This window comes from Ranitomeya variabilis, chromosome 3 (genome assembly GCF_051348905.1).
Source record: "Ranitomeya variabilis isolate aRanVar5 chromosome 3, aRanVar5.hap1, whole genome shotgun sequence".
Lineage (NCBI taxonomy): Eukaryota > Metazoa > Chordata > Amphibia > Anura > Dendrobatidae > Ranitomeya > Ranitomeya variabilis.
The window spans coordinates 239,397,501-239,415,805 of NC_135234.1; positions in this window are offsets into that span (position 1 = coordinate 239,397,501).

The following is an 18,305-nucleotide window of genomic DNA, read 5'->3' on the forward strand; positions in this document are numbered from 1 at the left end:
ACAAAAAAGATTTTTAGCCCCCAAGTTTTTATTTTCACAAGGGTAACAGGAGAAATTGGACCCCAAAAGTTGTTGTCCAATTTATCCCGAGTACGCTGATGCCCCATATGTGGGGGTAAACCACTGTTTGGGCGCACGGCAGAGCTCAGAAGGGAGGGAGTACCATTTGACTTTTTTAGCGCAAAATTGGCTGTCGTGTTTGGAGACCCCCTGATGTACCTAAACAGTGGAAACCCCCCAATTCTAACTCCAACCCTAACCCCAACACAGCCCTAACCCTAATCTCAACCTGATCCATAATCCTAATCACAACCCTAACGATAATCACAACCCTAACCCCAAAACAGCCCTAATCTCAACCCTAACCATAACCCTAATCAAAACCCTAAATCCAACACACCCCTAACCCTAATCCCAACCCTAATCCCAAACGTAACACTAATCCCAACCCTAATCCAAACCCTAACCCTAATCCCAACTCTAACCCTAACTTTAGCCCCAACCCTAACTTTAGCCCCAACCCTAACCATAACTTTAGCCCCCGTCGTCACAAAAAAAGTTCAATGTAACCTTTTTTTTGTACGTCGCGTCCGCCATTTCCGCGGATGCGTGGCCGTAACTCTGCCCCCTCCTCCCCAGGACATAGACTGGGCAGCGGATGCGTTGAAAAACTGCATCCGCTGCCCATGTTGTGCACAATTTTCACAACGTGCGTCGGTACATCGGGCCGACGCATTGCGACCGCCCCGTACCGACGCAAGTATGAAAGAAGCCTAAGGCTACTTTCACACTAGCGTCGTACTCGGCCCATCGCAGTGTGTCGGGCCGACGTACCGACGCTAGCGTTGTAAGCACCGCACAACGGGTGCAGCGGATGCTGTTTTTTCAACGCATCCGCTGCCCCATTGTGAGGTGCGGGGAGGCGGGGGCGGAGTTCCGGCCACGCATGCGCGGTCGGAAATGGCGGACACGTCGCACAAAAAAGTTACATGTAGTTTTTTTTGTGTCGACGGTCCGCCGAAGCACGACGCATCCGTCGCACGACGGATGCGACATGTGGCAATCCGTCGCAATGCGTCGCTAATGCAAGCCAATGGAGAAAAAACGCATCCTGCAAGCACTTTTGCAGGATGCGTTTTTTCTCCAACGACGCATTGCGACGGAAGCCAAAAAACGCTAGTGTGAAAGTAGCCTAACCCTAACCCTAGCCCTAACCCTAACCCTAAATTTAGCCCCAACCCTAACCCTAACTCTAACCCTAACCCTAACCCTAACCCTAACTCTAACCCTAACCCTAACCCTAACTCTAACCCTAACCCTAACCCTAACCCTAATTTTAGCCCCAACTTGTCTTCTCCTGCCGGCCGGCAGATGGCAGCAGATGGCGGGCGCACTGCGCATGCGCCCGCCATGATGAAAAAGCCGGCTGGCAGGAGAAGACAGAAGAGGACCCAGGGACCCCGGGTGAGTATGATAGGGTCCCCGAATCCCCCTATTTCTCTGTCCTCTGATGTGCGATCTCTCCGACTCTGGGGGGCGCTATTCACTTTTTCCACAGCGCCGTTAATTAACGGCGCTGTGGATTAAGTACCCTTAGCGGCCGCCGTTAAAAGGCGTATCGGCGGTCGTTAAGGGGTTAAGGCTACGTTCACATTTGCATTGTGTGCCGCAGCGTCGGCGCCGCAGCGCACAACGCAAACAAAAACGCGGCAAAACGCACGCTAAAACGCTGCGTTTTGCGCCGCATGCGTCGTTTTTGGCCGAAAAAATGCAACTTGATGCGTTTCTTGCATCCAACGCTTGCGGCCATGCGGCGCAAAACGCAGCACAACGCATGTCCATGCGCCCCCATGTTAAATATAGGGGCGCATGACGCATGCGGCGCCGCTGCGAGGCCCGACGCTGCGGCGCTGACCGCAAATGTGAACGTAGCCTAACTTGTATGTAACCCATTCTCATGTACAGCACCATGGAATCAATGGTGCTATATAAATAAATAATAATAAAAAATAATAATAATACTGAAACAGTGAGATGTGCTGTTGAGAGGAATAAATTTTGCTTATCTCCTACTTTGGGTGATTAGCAGCTTATTTTCACTCGCTAATCATTGGGAAATAGGCGTTCTTAGAAGCATCCATTTATGATTATTAGACATTGAAAATATACCATTAGTAAGATGTACTAGCATGGAATCTAAACTTACTTAAATTGATCAAAATCCCTTTAATAACAATGTAATGAATAATGAAAACAATTTTACCATAGTCAAGTTTAGATAAAATGAAGTTAATAAGTTAGAGAGTAATAAAGAACTTATGAGTGATTTTGAGCAGTCACTTTCAGCTCCTGATTAGCACAGTACTGGATTTATAAAGCCGTCTTAGAATAAATAGTATTATTTATTGGATTGATTTCTCTCAAGGAGATTGGTGAATCATAGAACAAAGTAAAAGTTTCCAACAGAGGTGGATACCACTTTCTTATAGACGAAAGTTAGGGATATAATTCGAAATAAAACTCTTCTGTGGGTGTCAAAGTTAAATTAACAGACTGATCGTGATTCAGATAACAAGAACCATCTGGGGCTATACTTTCTTGGCAAATTAGCAGAGCTTTTAAATGGAACTGAAAAGGTGTTAGGGTGACACACTGACCTACCCTGGAAGGGATTAACTTCTGTTTTGTCGATATTGCATTTATTTTTTTCCCTGATAGCTGGTTATACTTTTATATAATAGAAATCAAAGTTGTTACTACAAAACTGCTTATATTAATAATTGCATATTATTTTTATATAACTAGTCGTAATATGACTGTGCACGTGAAAAGGAATTACATACATAACATTTGTATAATTTTTTTTAAGTAAACAGACTGCCGAGTAGTGATGAGTGAATTGGTTCGGAAAATGATCGCCAAACATAAATTCGGCACCAATATGGCACATTCGGATTCGTGATCAGAAATACGGGCAAAATTTTATAAAATCGTAAAAAAAATATAGCATTTGGTAAAAAGTGATGGAAAATATTTGCGTTAGTGCAAAAGTATTTTCAGCACTTTAGCAACGATAATGGTGGTGTATCATGAGCGTTTGGCACGTGCTTGATGAGGGGAGGTGGCTTGCAGAGCTCAGAGGTGTGGCGTTCTTGTAAACAGTAATTTTTCCCCCTAACTTTATGTGTGCACATTGTGGCTAGTCAATCAGGGCGCAGGAAACACCCACAATGTCCTGACATAATGGCGTGTGTCATTGGCTGCTGAAATCACATGTCCCGCTCTATATAAATAGCGGACATCTTGTTTTAGCGCAATTTAGGCACTGTAGCAGCGCAGAGAGGCAGCTCCTGAGGCTGGCACTGTTAGCAGCAAGATTTTAGCTAGTTAGCTAGGTGGCTGTATATCAGTCAGATAGCGTAGCTAGCTAATGTCCAGTGTGGCTGTTAAATTTACCTTCCAGCATTTTTTGTTGTTGCCATTACTGAGGTCCACAGACAAAGCCAGCAGGGCACATGTCCTACAAGTGTGTTGTGCACTGCTTCTGTTGTCCGATCCTATTCCCATCGCCGTCATGGCCCTTTTCCTGATCAGTTCATGTAACGACACGTCAGCCATATTTCTGCAGCAAACCTGTATCATACCACCAGCAAATGTAGGAAAGAGGGAGATCCAATGCCACGGACAATCTTCTAGATTATACAGGCCTCATCCATACTAAAAAATTTTTTTACGTCACTAACGTGATTTAGAAGGGGAGGTCTCAGTTTGAAATTGTTTTGAGCCTATCTTCTAGATTATGTGCATCTTTGGCATCCAATTTCTCATGGCCATCTTTTATGCCTAGCTTGAGACACACATCTGTTACACTTATTTTCTGACGAGCATCAAACGCTCTCTGGTAATTGGTGTTAGGTGAATGAGTAATCGTTGCAGGCTGGATCCAGGATCTCTACTTCCCATAGCTATTATTGATCCTGTTGTACATTCCCTTTCCTGCCGTTGTCATGGCCCTTTTCCTGATCAGTTCATCTAACGACACGTCAGCATATTTCTCCAGAAAACCTGCACCTTACTAGCAGCAACTGTAGGAAAGAGGGTGTTCCAATGCCATAGACAATCTTCTAGATTATACAGGCCTCATCCACACTAAAAATATATTTTTTTATGTTACTAACCGAATACAGAAGGGGAGATTTCAGACTGAAATTGTTTTAAGCATCTAGTCAATGTTATACAGGACACATCGATTATACCGGCCTCATTCATACTAAAAATATATTTTTTTTTACGCTACTAACGTGATTCAGAAGGGGAGGTCTCAGTTTGAAAGTATTTTGTGCCTATCTTCTAGATTATGTACATCTTTGGCATCTGATTTCTCATGGCCATCTTGTATGCCTATCTTGAGACACGCATCTGTTACACCTATCTTCTGATGAGCATCAAATGCTTTCTGGTAATTGTTGTTAGGTGAATGAGTAATCACTACAGTCTGGATCCTGGATCTCTACATCCCATAGCCACCCTGTTATTGATCCTGCTGTACATTCCCTTTCCCGCCGTCGTCATGGCCCTTTTCCTGATCAGTTCATCTAACGACACGTCAGCCATATTTCTCCAGAAAACCTGCACCTTACTAGCAGCAACTGTAGGAAAGAGGGCGCTTCAATGCCACAGACAATCTTCTAGATTATACAGGCCTCATCCACACTAAAAATATATTTTTTTATGTTACTAACCGAATACAGAATTGGAGATCTCAGATATAAATTGTTTTAAGCATCTAGTCAATGTTATACAGGACGCATCGACAGGCCCCCCCAAATTCTTTTGCTACTAACGTAATACAGTAGGGAAATCTAATTTAAAATTGTTTGGAGCATATCTTGTCATCCAGCCCTCATCTACACTTACACAATTCTTTCTTCTGTTACTAATGTAATACAGTAGGGGATATCTTACTTAGAAATTGCTTGTAGCATCTAGTCAATGTTATACCGGCCTCATCGACAGCCCCCCAAACACTCTTCTCTTTTTAATGTCATACAGTAGGGAACATGTCACTTTTAAATTGTTTGGACCATGTAGTCAATGTTATGTTGGCCTCATCGACAGCCCCCTCCAAATTCTTCTGTTACTAATGTCATACAGTAGGGAAACGTGTCACTTTGAAATTGTTTGTAGCATCTAGTCAATGTTATTCAGGCCTCGTCGACAAGCTCCCCCAAATTCTTTTGTTACTAACGTCATACAGTAGGGGACATGTCACTTTGAAATTGTTTGGAGCATGTAGTCAATGTTATACAGGCCCCTAAAAATTCTTCTAGTACTAATGTCATTAGGGACTGAAATTCAGTGCTGGCATTTGAAATCACACAGGCTTATGCTGTCCCATACCCCGAACACCAGATGGAGATATATTACTAACATATTACTAATGTTTCCCTGGGTGGAGGAAAGCAAGATTTACTACAAGACCAATATTTCTAATAATATCAATAATACCACTGTATAAGATTAAATTATAATATCAAAATAATAATATTGCAATATTACAGAGAAATAACAACAAACCATAATAGAATATTGCCAGCATATACAATATTGATAATACCACTATACTGATCGTTAAGGGGGTTAAGGGTAAAGTCGATGTAACTTCAGACTTCTGAATCCTGATAGCGCACATTGTGGGTATTCTCCATTGTCGGCACTGAGAGCAGCCGTTATGTGACAGCAAAAATGTGATTTTCACACCTCCGGCCATATTCTGACTAGATGTACTCTGTTTTGCTAATTTCACTTGTATTGAGCGTGACCCTGCTTGTCTAGTCAGCAGGTGACTGTATGTATGCAAATCACATACTTGAGGTCACATGATCAGGGGTGTAACAACAGTAGGTGCGAGTGTTGCAATCACACACAGGTCTTGGAGCCTAGGGGACCCCAAAAGTCCCTTTGGACTTAATAAAAAGACCAATGGTATTAAAGACTTTCAATAATTGGGGGCTGTAACAGGGTCCCTGATAATGTATCACAAGAGGAGATATGCATCCTAGAAAGGTCTATTTTCTGTGATATGGGCTTGGAAGTTGTGTTCCAGCATTTGCATCCTTCATTTTCTGGGCCAATTGTAGTAGGCGGTGCAGTACAGGAGGGAACCGCCCACCATGTCTCCTCACTGGGTGTTGCCTGTATGCAATCAGATGTGTTTGGCACATGGGTGGAGTGTTTTGGGAGTCTGTGAGGGTGGACAGATTTCCAGGTGTCCAGGCTGGACACTAGAGAGTGGTCTGTGTGCAGATTGGGAGAAGCCTTCCTGTGTGTGGCTCCAGACTGAGCCCGTGTGCTGCACATTGCCCGTCTTGTGTGCCCACAGGCCTGAGGGAGCAAAACCCGGCTAAGGACATGTTGGTATGAAGTAAATAAACCCACACACACTTTGTCCAGGAACGCGCCTCCTGTTTTCATCCGGCCACACCTGTGTGAGTATACTCCCTGACAGAAGTTATGTCGCTTATCCATGTTATGTAAATAAAAGCTTATAACCTGATGTTAAATTCATCCATTGGTTGTTTAAATTATTCTTTTGAAAGCTGAAACCCTCCGAAATGTGGTTTAGGTTAAGAAAATAAATTGGCATCAATGCAGAAATATTGATCAGTTATTGGACACAAAATGCTCAGATTTTGGCAAGACAAAGTTTTGTCGCCTGGTCATATAATGTACCCAATCCTAGTTTACATCCTCACCTGTGCTCAGTTAATTAGTGTGTGTGTGTATAAAAAGAAACCCAGCACCCCAGATCTTCACTTGAATGGCATCTTGAGCTGTGACAACATGCCAAAAATCCACCCTGCGACCAAAGCATGGATTATCAAGAGACTGAAGACCAGATCCACTGCAGAGGTGGCTGGCACCTTTAATGTGTCTCAGTGTCAAGTATAAAGAATAAAGAAAAAAGATTTGAAGAGACTGGAGATGTGTTTGACAAGCCCAGGTCTGGCAGACCCTGCAAGACAACTGCTCTGGATGAATTTTTTTTGGTTAGAAAATCAAAAGCAAGCCCCTCTTCCACTGCAGCAGAGCTCCAACAGGCCTGGTCACCTCAAGTCCCTGTGTCAACTAGAACAGTTTGTAGGATTCTGTCTCGAAATGGCCTACATGGTGGAATCAGTGCCCAGAAGCCAGCAGTAAACAAAAGGCAAATAAAAAACTGTGTGGCATTTGCAAAGTCCCACAGCCTGTTAAACAGATGGATGCTGGAAAAGTGTCAGAAGGTGGATTTCTCAGATGAATCTTCAGTAGAATTACACCACAGCTGGCGCAAATACTGCAGGAGACCTACTGGAGCCCGAATGGATCCAAAATACACCCAGAAAACAGTTATATTTGGTGGTGGAAAGATCATAGTCTGGGGTTACATTCAGTATGGGGGTGTGCGAAACATTTGCAAGGTGGAAGGCAATATCAATAGCCTAAAATATCAAGAAGTATTAGCTACCTCTTATATTCCAAATCATAAAAGGGGTCAAATTCTGCAGCAGGATGGTGCTCCATCTCATACATCCATCTCTACAACAAAGTTCTTCCAGGCAAAAAAGATCAAGGTGCTCAAGGACTGGCCAGCCCTGTCACCAGACATGAACATCATTGATCATGTTTGGGGTAGGATGAAAGAGGAAGCTTGGAAGACAAAACCAAAGAATCTAAATGAACTCTGGGAGGCATGTAAGACTGAAATTCTTTGCTATTCCTGATGACTTCATTAATAAATTGTATGAATCATTGTTGATCTGCTTGGATTCAGTCCTTCAAGCTCATGGAAGTCACACAAAATATTAAATATGACTCTAATAGCACCACAACTTCATTCGCCAATGTTATGCAACATATATTTGTATTTTAAGTTAATTATTTGTTTGAATATCACATTACTTTCTGTGGGCGACAAAACTTTTTTCTTGCCAAAATCTGACCATTCTGTGTCCATTAACTGATCAATATTTCTGCATTGATGCCAATTTATTTTCTTAACCTAAACAACATTTCGGAGGGTTTCAGCTTTCAAAATAATAATTTATACAACCAATGGATGAATTTAACGTCAGGTTATAAGCTTTTATTTACATAACATGGATAAGCGACATAACTTCTGTCAGGAAGTGTATATAACAAGGCTATGATATACCAAGGAAGACCCCCTGTAATGATCTTTTATACCCACGGGGGAAGAAAAAATGAAGAACAAGGGTGGAGATGATAAAATCCATTTTAATTCCACCTATAACCATGAGTAGGCTAATATGAGACAGATTCTAACTAAACTTTGGACTATATTCAGTGCTGAGACCTCTTTGGGCCCTTCAATTGGTAGCCTCCCATCTATGACTTCCAGAAGGTCAAAAAATCTTAATGACTTTCTAGTCAAGAGTCATCATATCCCTGAGATTTCTAATCTGTTTGGTACAAGGGGTCCTATCCCTGGTTCCATTCCTTGCGGCCACTGCCTTGCCTGTGCAAGTGTCCTGCGCTGCTCAACCTTCCAATCTACAGACAGTTCCAATCAATTTAATATTAGACAGTGTTTATCATGTGGTAGCACCAATGTGATTTGCTATACTACGTGCGGGTGCTCCATGATATACGTTGATCTGACTTCTAGGGAACTACTTGTGCGGGTACATGAGCATGTGCGGGACATTTGAGAGGCCAAGACGGTGGCCGACCCCTCTGACCTCAAAACTATCTCCCACCATTTTAAAGCATATCATGTTTCTGATGCCAAAGCACTTATGGTCAGGGGTATTGACATCATACATATGGGGAACAGTGGGGGTAATTATAAGAGACTTCTCGCTCAAAGAGAGACTAAATGGATTGTGACTTTGGACACTATGGCCCCCAAGGGTCTAAATGAGTCCTTAAATTTTGCCTCTTTTATTTAAAAAGTAATCACTGATCTCTTTTGTATCTGTGATCCCAACTCCCTGAACCTTTTCTGTAAACTCCCCATTACCAGATGGTTCTTTTATCTCCCTTTTTTTCATTGTTGTTTTTATTATCCCTTATTATTTTATTGTGTCCCTTGTTTATTGTCTAGAGCCATTTGTGATCTATGGAGTGGACAAGTTCTTTCTTTGCCCCATCTTTTCATCTATTACCATTGCCAGCAACTCTTTCTCCTGCAGCACTGTATGCACAACATGCCATTATATACAAAAACCAGATGACCCTTCGACGCAATGTCATATAATGTATTATATTGATGATTTTGCATGTGATATACTCATGTGCTCTTAGTGATATATGTCCTTAGTCTGGCTCTGCTTGGATAACTGCTCACCATGCTATTCTTGCGGTTGAGCGCATGCGTGCTGCTGCCCCTATCGTTCCACACAGGGCCGGGCGTCTTTATGCCTCCTGTGACTCTTACCTCTAATATTATCTCCTAGTTTATTTTATGTTATCTTTGCAAAACAGTAATGCATGGTCAGTGAACAATGATGTTTGCTGATAGGCTAATTATGGATTGTGTTATCTTGCCTGTTTGTTGACTTCAAAGGCAGAGAGAAAAAAAACTATGCAAATAGATTAAATAATCAAGTAAAGGCCCCGTCTCACATAGCGATTTACCAACGATCACGACCAGCGATGCGACCTGGCCGTGATCGTTGGTAAGTCGTTGTGTGGTCGCTGGGGAGCTGTCACACAGACAGCTCTCTCCAGCGACCAACGATCAGGGGAACGACTTCGGCATCGTTGAAACTGTCTTCAACGATGCCGAAGTCCCCCTGCAGCACCCGGGTAACCAGGGTAAACATCGGGTTACTAAGCGCAGAGCCGCGCTTAGTAACCCGATGTTTACCCTGGTTACTAAAAAAAACAAACAGTACATACTCACCATCTGATGTCCGTCAGGTCCCTTGCCGTCTGCTTCCTGCTCTGACTGAGTGCCGCCGTACAGTGAGAGCAGAGCGCAGCGGTGACGTCACTGCTGTGCTGTGCTCTCACTGTACGGTGGCACTCAGTCAGAGCAGGAAGCAGACGGCAAGGGACCTGAAGGACATCAGATGGTGAGCATGTACTGTTTGTTTTTTTTTACATTTACGCTGGTAACCAGGGTAAACATCGGGTTACTAAGCGCGGCCCTGCGCTTAGTAACCCAATGTTTACCCTGGTTACCAGTGAAGACATCGCTGGATCGGTGTCACACACACACACCGATTCAGCGATGTCAGCGGGACCTCAACGACCAAAAAAAGGTCCAGGCCATTCCGACACGACCAGCGATCTCGCAGCAGGGGCCTGGTCGCTGGTACGTGTCACACATAGCGAGATCGTTACTGAGGTCGCTGTTGCGTCACAAAACTTGTGACTCAGCAGCGGTCTCGCTAGCGATCTCGCTATGTGAGACAGGGCCTTTATGCTACTTGATCTTATCTCCATTCTTACCCTTATCTGTGAGGCTAGACTGAAGGACACTTTAAAAAAAAAAAGAGTTGATATGCTTCTGTATAGAGAGAGAGATAGTCAGAGATTCAGCCAAGACATCCAAACATCAAAAGAACTAGAGACAGGACAACAGCCAATTCATCATGTCACCATCATGTGACCATCAAGGGAGAATGGGCGTTTGGTGGGACAATCTCTGGTCGATGCGGTTCCGGCTAGCGGACTCTTGGCACCTGCCGACCCGCCATTACTTTATTGAACCACAACACACAATAGCATACAGAACTAATGTGGAGACATGGGGGGTCGGTGGCGCCCAGGGTCCGCTAGCCTGAACTGCATGGACCAAGGATCATCGCACCGAATGCCCGCTCTCCCTTTAGCGTGGGCATAACACTACTCAGACAACACAGGGTGAGAGTAAAACAGTGTGGCAATGCTTTATTGAACCACAAAGCAGGCAGATAACACATAGAACAGTCCCAACACAGTACCCAAGATTATGCACATTACATAATCTCACTCTTCCGCTGAATTGCTGGGATAATAGCAGCTGTGACTTCAGATCTTCCATGGTGGCTACCCCACCAGTGGAATTCACACAGAGAGGAGGTAACGACAAGCATAGGAAGATGACAGTCCATTGAGTCCATACAAGGTACAATGCCAGTTAATAATAATAATAATAATAATAATAATAATAATCTTTATTTATATAGCGCCAACATATTCCGCAGCACTTTACAATTAAGCGGGGACATATACAGACAAATTCAATACAAGTTAAGACAATTTAAACAGTGACATTAGGAGTGAGGTCCTTGCTCGCGAGCTTACAATCTACAAGGAAATGGGGGGACACAATAGGTGAAAAGTGCTTGTTATTTCAGGTCTGGCAATTATAATACATAGGGATTTTCATACAAAGCTGCATGATTCGGTCATCAGCCCGTGTGTTTAAGTGCAATAGTCAAGTATCAAGTGCAGTTATCATGTGCATGGAGGGTGTGGAGACAGATGAATAGTAGGGTGCAGATTTAGAATAATATTTGGAAGGAGGGAACAGGGCAAAGTTAGTTTACTGAGTAGTTGATGTGGTAGGCTTGTTTGAAGAGATGGGTTTTTAGAGCGCGCTTGAATAGGTCGGGGCTAGGTATCAGTCTGATCGTCTGGGGAAGTGCATTCCAGAGAGCTGGCGCAGCACGAGAGAAGTCTTGTAGATGGAGGTGCGAGGTTCGGATTATGGGGGATGTTAGCCTTAGGTCGTTTGTAGAACGGAGGGCACGTGTAGGGCGATAGACAGAGATGAGAGAGGAGATATAAGGCGGTGCAGAACTGTGGAGGGCTTTGTGGGTGAGAGAGATGAGTTTATACTGGACCCTGTAGCGAATGGGTAGCCAGTGTAATGACTGGCACAAGATGGAGGCATCGGTGAAGCGGTTAGACAGAAATTTGACCCTGGCTGCCGCATTCAAGATGGATTGGAGAGGAGAAAGTTTGGTAAGAGGGAGACCGATCAGAAGAGAGTTGCAGTAGTCCAGACGAGAATGAATAAGAGCGACAGTAAGATTCTTAGCAGTTTCAAAGGAGAGAAAAGGTCGGATTCTGGAGATGTTTTTAAGATGCAGGTGACAAGAGCGAGTGAGTGATCGGATATAGGGAGTAAAGGAAAGTTCGGTGTCGAATATGACCCCAAGACAGCGGGCAAGGATCACACTAGTGTTGAGCATCCCGATACCGCAAGTATCGGGTATCGGCCGATATTTGCGGTATTTGAATTCCGATACCGAGTTCCGATATTTTCCGTATATCGGATACCGGAATCGGAAGTTCCCAGAATTCAAACTGCCCAAATTCAGCCAATAAGGACTGATTAGAAGTGTGGGCACATCCTGTTCTGCATGGTGGGCATGTAACTCCTGGCATGGCTGTGATTAGCTGCTGAAATGATGTCATGCTGCAGTTTAAAAGTCGCTGGCGCCATTTTGGGCTCACTCTGCTGTGAATTCAGTTAGGGACAGGACTCTGTGTTCTGACTGAGGGCCAGTTTAGAGTTAGCGATTTGCTTCATTGTGCTTTACCTAGGCTAATTTAGCAACCGCTGTGTGAGAACCTTGCTTTTGCCTTGCAGCGCTGTTCACAGCTGTCTGCAAGGTCTCTGTGTGAGTGCACATCGCTCTGTAGTCTGTTTGCAGCCACAGCCGGTTGTATTCAGCTCAGGGTGCGTCACTGCCTCATACCGTTCTATCCATTGTCCTTTTTTGCTATTAGTGCAGCCTGCTACACTTTTTTCAAATATTTCCTATTAGTAGCTTTCCACCCGTATCCAGCTACATTGTGGAAAAACACTACATAGGATAACATAGCGGAGGTTTTTTGGCCTTGCAGCGCCGTTTACGGCTGTCTGCACGGTCTCTGTGTGAGTGCACATCGCTCTGTAGTCTGTGTGCAGCCACAGCCGGTTGTATTCAGCTCAGAGTGCGTCACTGCCTCATACCGTTCTATCCATTGTCCTTTTTTGCTATTAGTGCAGCCTGCTGCACTTTTTTTCAAATATTTCCTATTAGTGGCTTTCCACCCGTATCCAGCAAATTGTGGAAAAACACTACTTAGGATTACATAGAGGAGCTTTTTTTGGCTTTGCAGCGCCATTTACGGCTGTCTGCACGGTCTCCGTATGAGTGCACATCGCTCTGTAGTCTGTCCGCAGCCACAGCCGGTTGCAGTAAGCTCAGGGTGCGTCACTGCCTAATACCGTTAAATCCATTGTCCTTTTTTGCAATTAGTGCAGCCTGCTTCACATTTTTTCAAATATTTCCTATTAGTGGCTTTCCACCCGTATCCAGCTAAATTGTGGAAAAACACTACATAGGATTACATAGAGGAGCTTTTTTGGCCTTGCAGCTTCGTTTACGGCTGTCTGCACGGTCTTCTTGTGAGTGCACATCGCTCTGTAGTCTGTCCGCAGCCACAGCCGGTTGCAGTAAGCTCAGGGTGCGTCACTGCCTCATACAGTTAAATCCATTGTCCTTTTTTGCAATTAGTGCAGCCTGCTTCACATTTTTTCAAATATTTCCTATTAGTGGCTTTCCACCCGTATCCAGCTAAATTGTGGAAAAACACTACATAGGATTACATTGAGGAGCTTTTTTTGGCCTTGCAGAGCCATTTACAGCTGTCTTGCACGGTCTCTGTGTGAGTGCACATCGCTCTGTAGACATTTCTGCAAAAAAAAAAAAAAATAAATAAAGTTCACCAAACAAACCACTTTACAGTTGTGTAGGCCACATTAGCTCATATTAAAGTCTAGTCCACACTTTAGAAAATTAGTGTTTCTTATACCTGTTAGGAGCTGTTCAGGAATAAGCACACTAAGCCCTTAGTAATTTTCTGCTTATCTTTATCAGTCAACCAAGATGAAGAGGGCAGGGAGTAAGGCACGTGGGCGTGGGCGTGGAGCAGGGAGAGGACAGGGAGCAGGGAGAGGACGTGGGGATTCTGAGCCTGCTGCGGGCACCGGTGACTCATCATCACCCAGTTTCAGCAGAGAACAGTCCTTCATGCGCAGCTTTGTAAGAGATCGCCGTACACCGCTGCTGCGTGAAGAAAAAATTGAAGCCGTTGTCGGATGGATGGCAGCTAACGCATCGACTTCAATTAGTGCCACATCCTCTCAGGCACAGAGCACTGGAGAGCACCCATCTGTCTCTTCACCACCTGCCAAATTGCCCAGGCAGTCAGAGAGCCCAGGACAGGAGCCATCTCTACTTCTGTTCTCTGAGTCTCTTGGCTTGGAAACAGGGGGCCAGCTGTTGTGAATTCCGTTCTGGAGCTCCCTCCTGTGGTTGCTAATGGTATTTTTGTGAGTTCTGCCCTTGGGCTCCCTCTGGTGGTTTCGAGTGGAACTGCTGCTCCGTTAGGTAGCTGTAGCAGCTGCCATCACTGATCGCCTTGCCTGGGTTTGTTATTTAAACCTGCTCTGGGCTTTAGTTCATGCCAGCTGTCAATGTCTTAGGTTGGATTTGGTTCTCTCCTTGGATTTCTCATATGGCCTGTCTTTGTCAGCAAAAGATAAGTTCTGCTAGTTCTTGTTTGTCCATTTGCTTTGGACATTATTGCTTTGCAAATATGTCTCTTTTTGTCCAGCTTGTCACTATGTCATATTCAGGCTAGCTGGAAGCTCTGGGAAGCAGATTTGCCCCTCCACACCGTGAGTCGGTGTGGAGTTCATTTTTGTAAACTCTGCGTGGATTTTTGTAGTTTTTAATACTGACCGCACAGTATCCTTTTCTCTCTGTCTATCAAGTTTAGTATTGGCCTCCTTTGCTAAAAACTGATTTCATTTCTGTGTATGTCATTTCCCTCTCCACTCACAGTCAATATTCGTGGGGGGCTATCTTTCCTTTTGGGGTTTTCTCTGAGGCAAGATAGCTTTCTATTTCCTTCTTTAGGGGTAGTTAATACTTAGGCTGTGAAGAGGTGTCTAGGGAGAGTCAGGAACATCCCACGGCTATTACTAGTGTTGTTGTTAGGATTAGGGATTGCGGTCAGTAGAGATACCACCTTCTCAGAGCTCGTCCCATGTTGCGTTTTAGCCACCAGGTCATATCAGTGTGGCCTCTTAACCACCAGGTCATAACAGTACAGCTGGCCCCCTGCAGACACCACTGAAGGGAGCTAATGATATACTGTACCTTTAAGGGGAACCTGTCAGGCTGCTGTGCATGTTTTCCTGTTAAATGGTGAGACAATTCGACGTTGTCTCAGGAAAAGGCTCAACGTTTTGCTAACCGTCGTCGGTGTGTTGGTCCCCGGCTTCGTGTGGGGGATTTGGTCTGGTTGTCTTCTCGTCATGTTCCTATGAAGGTTTCTTCCCCTAAGTTCAAGCCTCGCTTTATTGGGCCTTATAAGATTTCTGAAATTATCAATCCGGTGTCTTTTCGTTTGGCCCTTCCAGCTTCTTTTTCCATTCATAATGTGTTCCATAGATCCTTGTTGCGGAGATATGTGGTACCTATGGTTCCCTCCGTTGATCCTCCTGCTCCGGTGTTGGTTGAGGGGGAATTGGAATATGTGGTGGAGAAGATTTTGGATTCTCGTTTTTCGAGATGGAAGCTTCAGTATCTGGTCAAGTGGAAGGGTTATGGCCAGGAGGATAATTCTTGGGTTGTTGCCTCCGATGTTCATGCTGCCGATTTGGTTCGTGCTTTCCATTTGGCTCGTCCTGATCGGCCTGGGAGCTCTGGTGAGGGTTCGGTGACCCCTCCTCAAGGGGGGGTACTGTTGTGAATTCCGTTCTGGAGCTCCCTCCTGTGGTTGCTAATGGTAGTTTTGTGAGTTCTGCCCTTGGGCTCCCTCTGGTGGTTTCGAGTGGAACTGCTGCTCCGTTAGGTAGCTGTAGCAGCTGCCATCACTGATCGCCTTGCCTGGGTTTGTTATTTAAACCTGCTCTGGGCTTTAGTTCATGCCAGCTGTCAATGTCTTAGGTTGGATTTGGTTCTCTCCTTTGATTTCTCATATGGCCTGTCTTTGTCAGCAAAAGATAAGTTCTGCTAGTTCTTGTTTGTCCATTTGCTTTGGACATTATTGCTTTGCAAATATGTCTCTTTTTGTCCAGCTTGTCACTATGTCATATTCAGGCTAGCTGGAAGCTCTGGGAAGCAGATTTGCCCCTCCACACCGTGAGTCGGTGTGGAGTTCATTTTTGTAAACTCTGCGTGGATTTTTGTAGTTTTTAATACTGACCGCACAGTATCCTTTTCTCTCTGTCTATCAAGTTTAGTATTGGCCTCCTTTGCTAAAAACTGATTTCATTTCTGTGTATGTCATTTCTCTCTCCACTCACAGTCAATATTCGTGGGGGGCTATCTTTCCTTTTGGGGTTTTCTCTGAGGCAAGATAGCTTTCTATTTCCTTCTTTAGGGGTAGTTAATTCTTAGGCTGTGAAGAGGTGTCTAGGGAGAGTCAGGAACATCCCACGGCTATTACTAGTGTTGTTGTTAGGATTAGGGATTGCGGTCAGTAGAGATACCACCTTCTCAGAGCTCGTCCCATGTTGCGTTTTAGCCACCAGGTCATATCAGTGTGGCCTCTTAACCACCAGGTCATAACAGCCAGCCAAGCAGCATTGGAGAAATGGAAGAAGAGGCAGTGTGCAGTGATACCCAACAGCTTTGTCTCTCTGACTCTGAAGAGGCGCGTGGGCCAGTGCCTCCGGTCACCACACCACAGTACGCATCTGATGATGAGACTCAGGTGCCACTTTCTGGTGCGTACTGTGCTGCCGAGACTACCCAGGAGGAGCAGTTGGTGGCAGAGGGTAGTGTAGATGATGAGGTCCTTGACCCAGTCTCAGATAGATGAACAGTGCTCCAGTCAGGTGTAATCATCAAAGTTAAAAATTTATTAAGCCATGGTACAGCAACGTTTCGACCAAAAATGTGGTCTTTTTCAAGCATACAACTTATCACAACATGCTGGTTTATATAGTGTGGATACCACACAGGGCACCAATCACCATCCAGCCATCAATTATACAAAAGAACACCACAAATTGTATATTAAAAACCATACAATACATACATATAGTTAAAAAATCATTTCCCATATAGGTAATATACATATTTGGACATATACACACAAAAGTAATTTGTTTAGCTACTGGTCCGCAAATAGAACAAAGGCATCTCCGTTGTCATAGTAATGTTCCTCTAATGTCCATACACATAGGAAAATCCGTGGAGCCAATGGTGTGTCAGCAAAATACGGCGCCAAAAAGCACAGGTAGCCAATAATAGCCACTCATATGAAACATATTGTCTCAGCTACCAATAGGACGCTCTGTTAAATAGTACCTCCATACCTTCATCATATACATGCGTCCGTCACCGGAGTCTGTTACCGGGTCAAAAATCCAGCCGGCGCTGCAATGGGAGAGCGCAAGCGCACGATCAGCTAGGCACACCCCCATCACATGACCGCGATGCGAGCGTGTCCAGCGTCACAGCGGAAGCCACTCCCACCATACAGCGCCCACATGACTACAACGGTAACCCAGGCAACATAATCAAATACTATAACATCAAACCGCATATCGCGCAGATATCGCAGCATGCAGGTGCCCGCACATCAATCGCCCGACGAGCCCCCACCGCACAAATGCGAAGTGGACAAGTCAGGCAGAGACGCGCGGACAACCCCCAAGCGCGAATCTGCACGATCGCGACAAGGTGGCAGTCTAATACCTAAAGGAAAAAGAATTGACATGAGAAAAAGCAAATTGGCAAAGGAAAAAACCATGCGGAACCACTCTCAAATCTAAGAATAGCATACAAAATACAAATAAACTCAAAACAAACTGCATAACATATCCTATAACCTAAACATGAGGCAGTCGGAAGACAATATACCAGGGGCCAGCATACAAAATCCATGCATTCCTTATTGCGTAGAAGACATAATCTTAAATGCAATTTCCAAAGGGCTCCAATGGTCTGTCCACCGACTGTCACAATCATTACCTATAAGGGAAAGTGAAATAAGAAATACAAAAAAAGTGTGATTAAAAACAAGAATACCAATGTAGACACGCGCAGCCCAGGCATGGGAAATTCCCATTCCGGGGCGCACTTAAGGTCTGTTGGATCGAGACTTTCGATGTCCCAATGTCCGATTTGATCAATCTATCCCCCAAATTCCGTCCCCTTCGGTATGACATCAGGGGAAAACAACCAAAAGCTGAAACAGACGGTAAACCATGTTGTAAACATGACCAATGTTTTTTTAAAATCCTATCGACCCGATAGCTAGCTGAATTGTAAGTCGAGACAAATGGGATTCGCTCACAA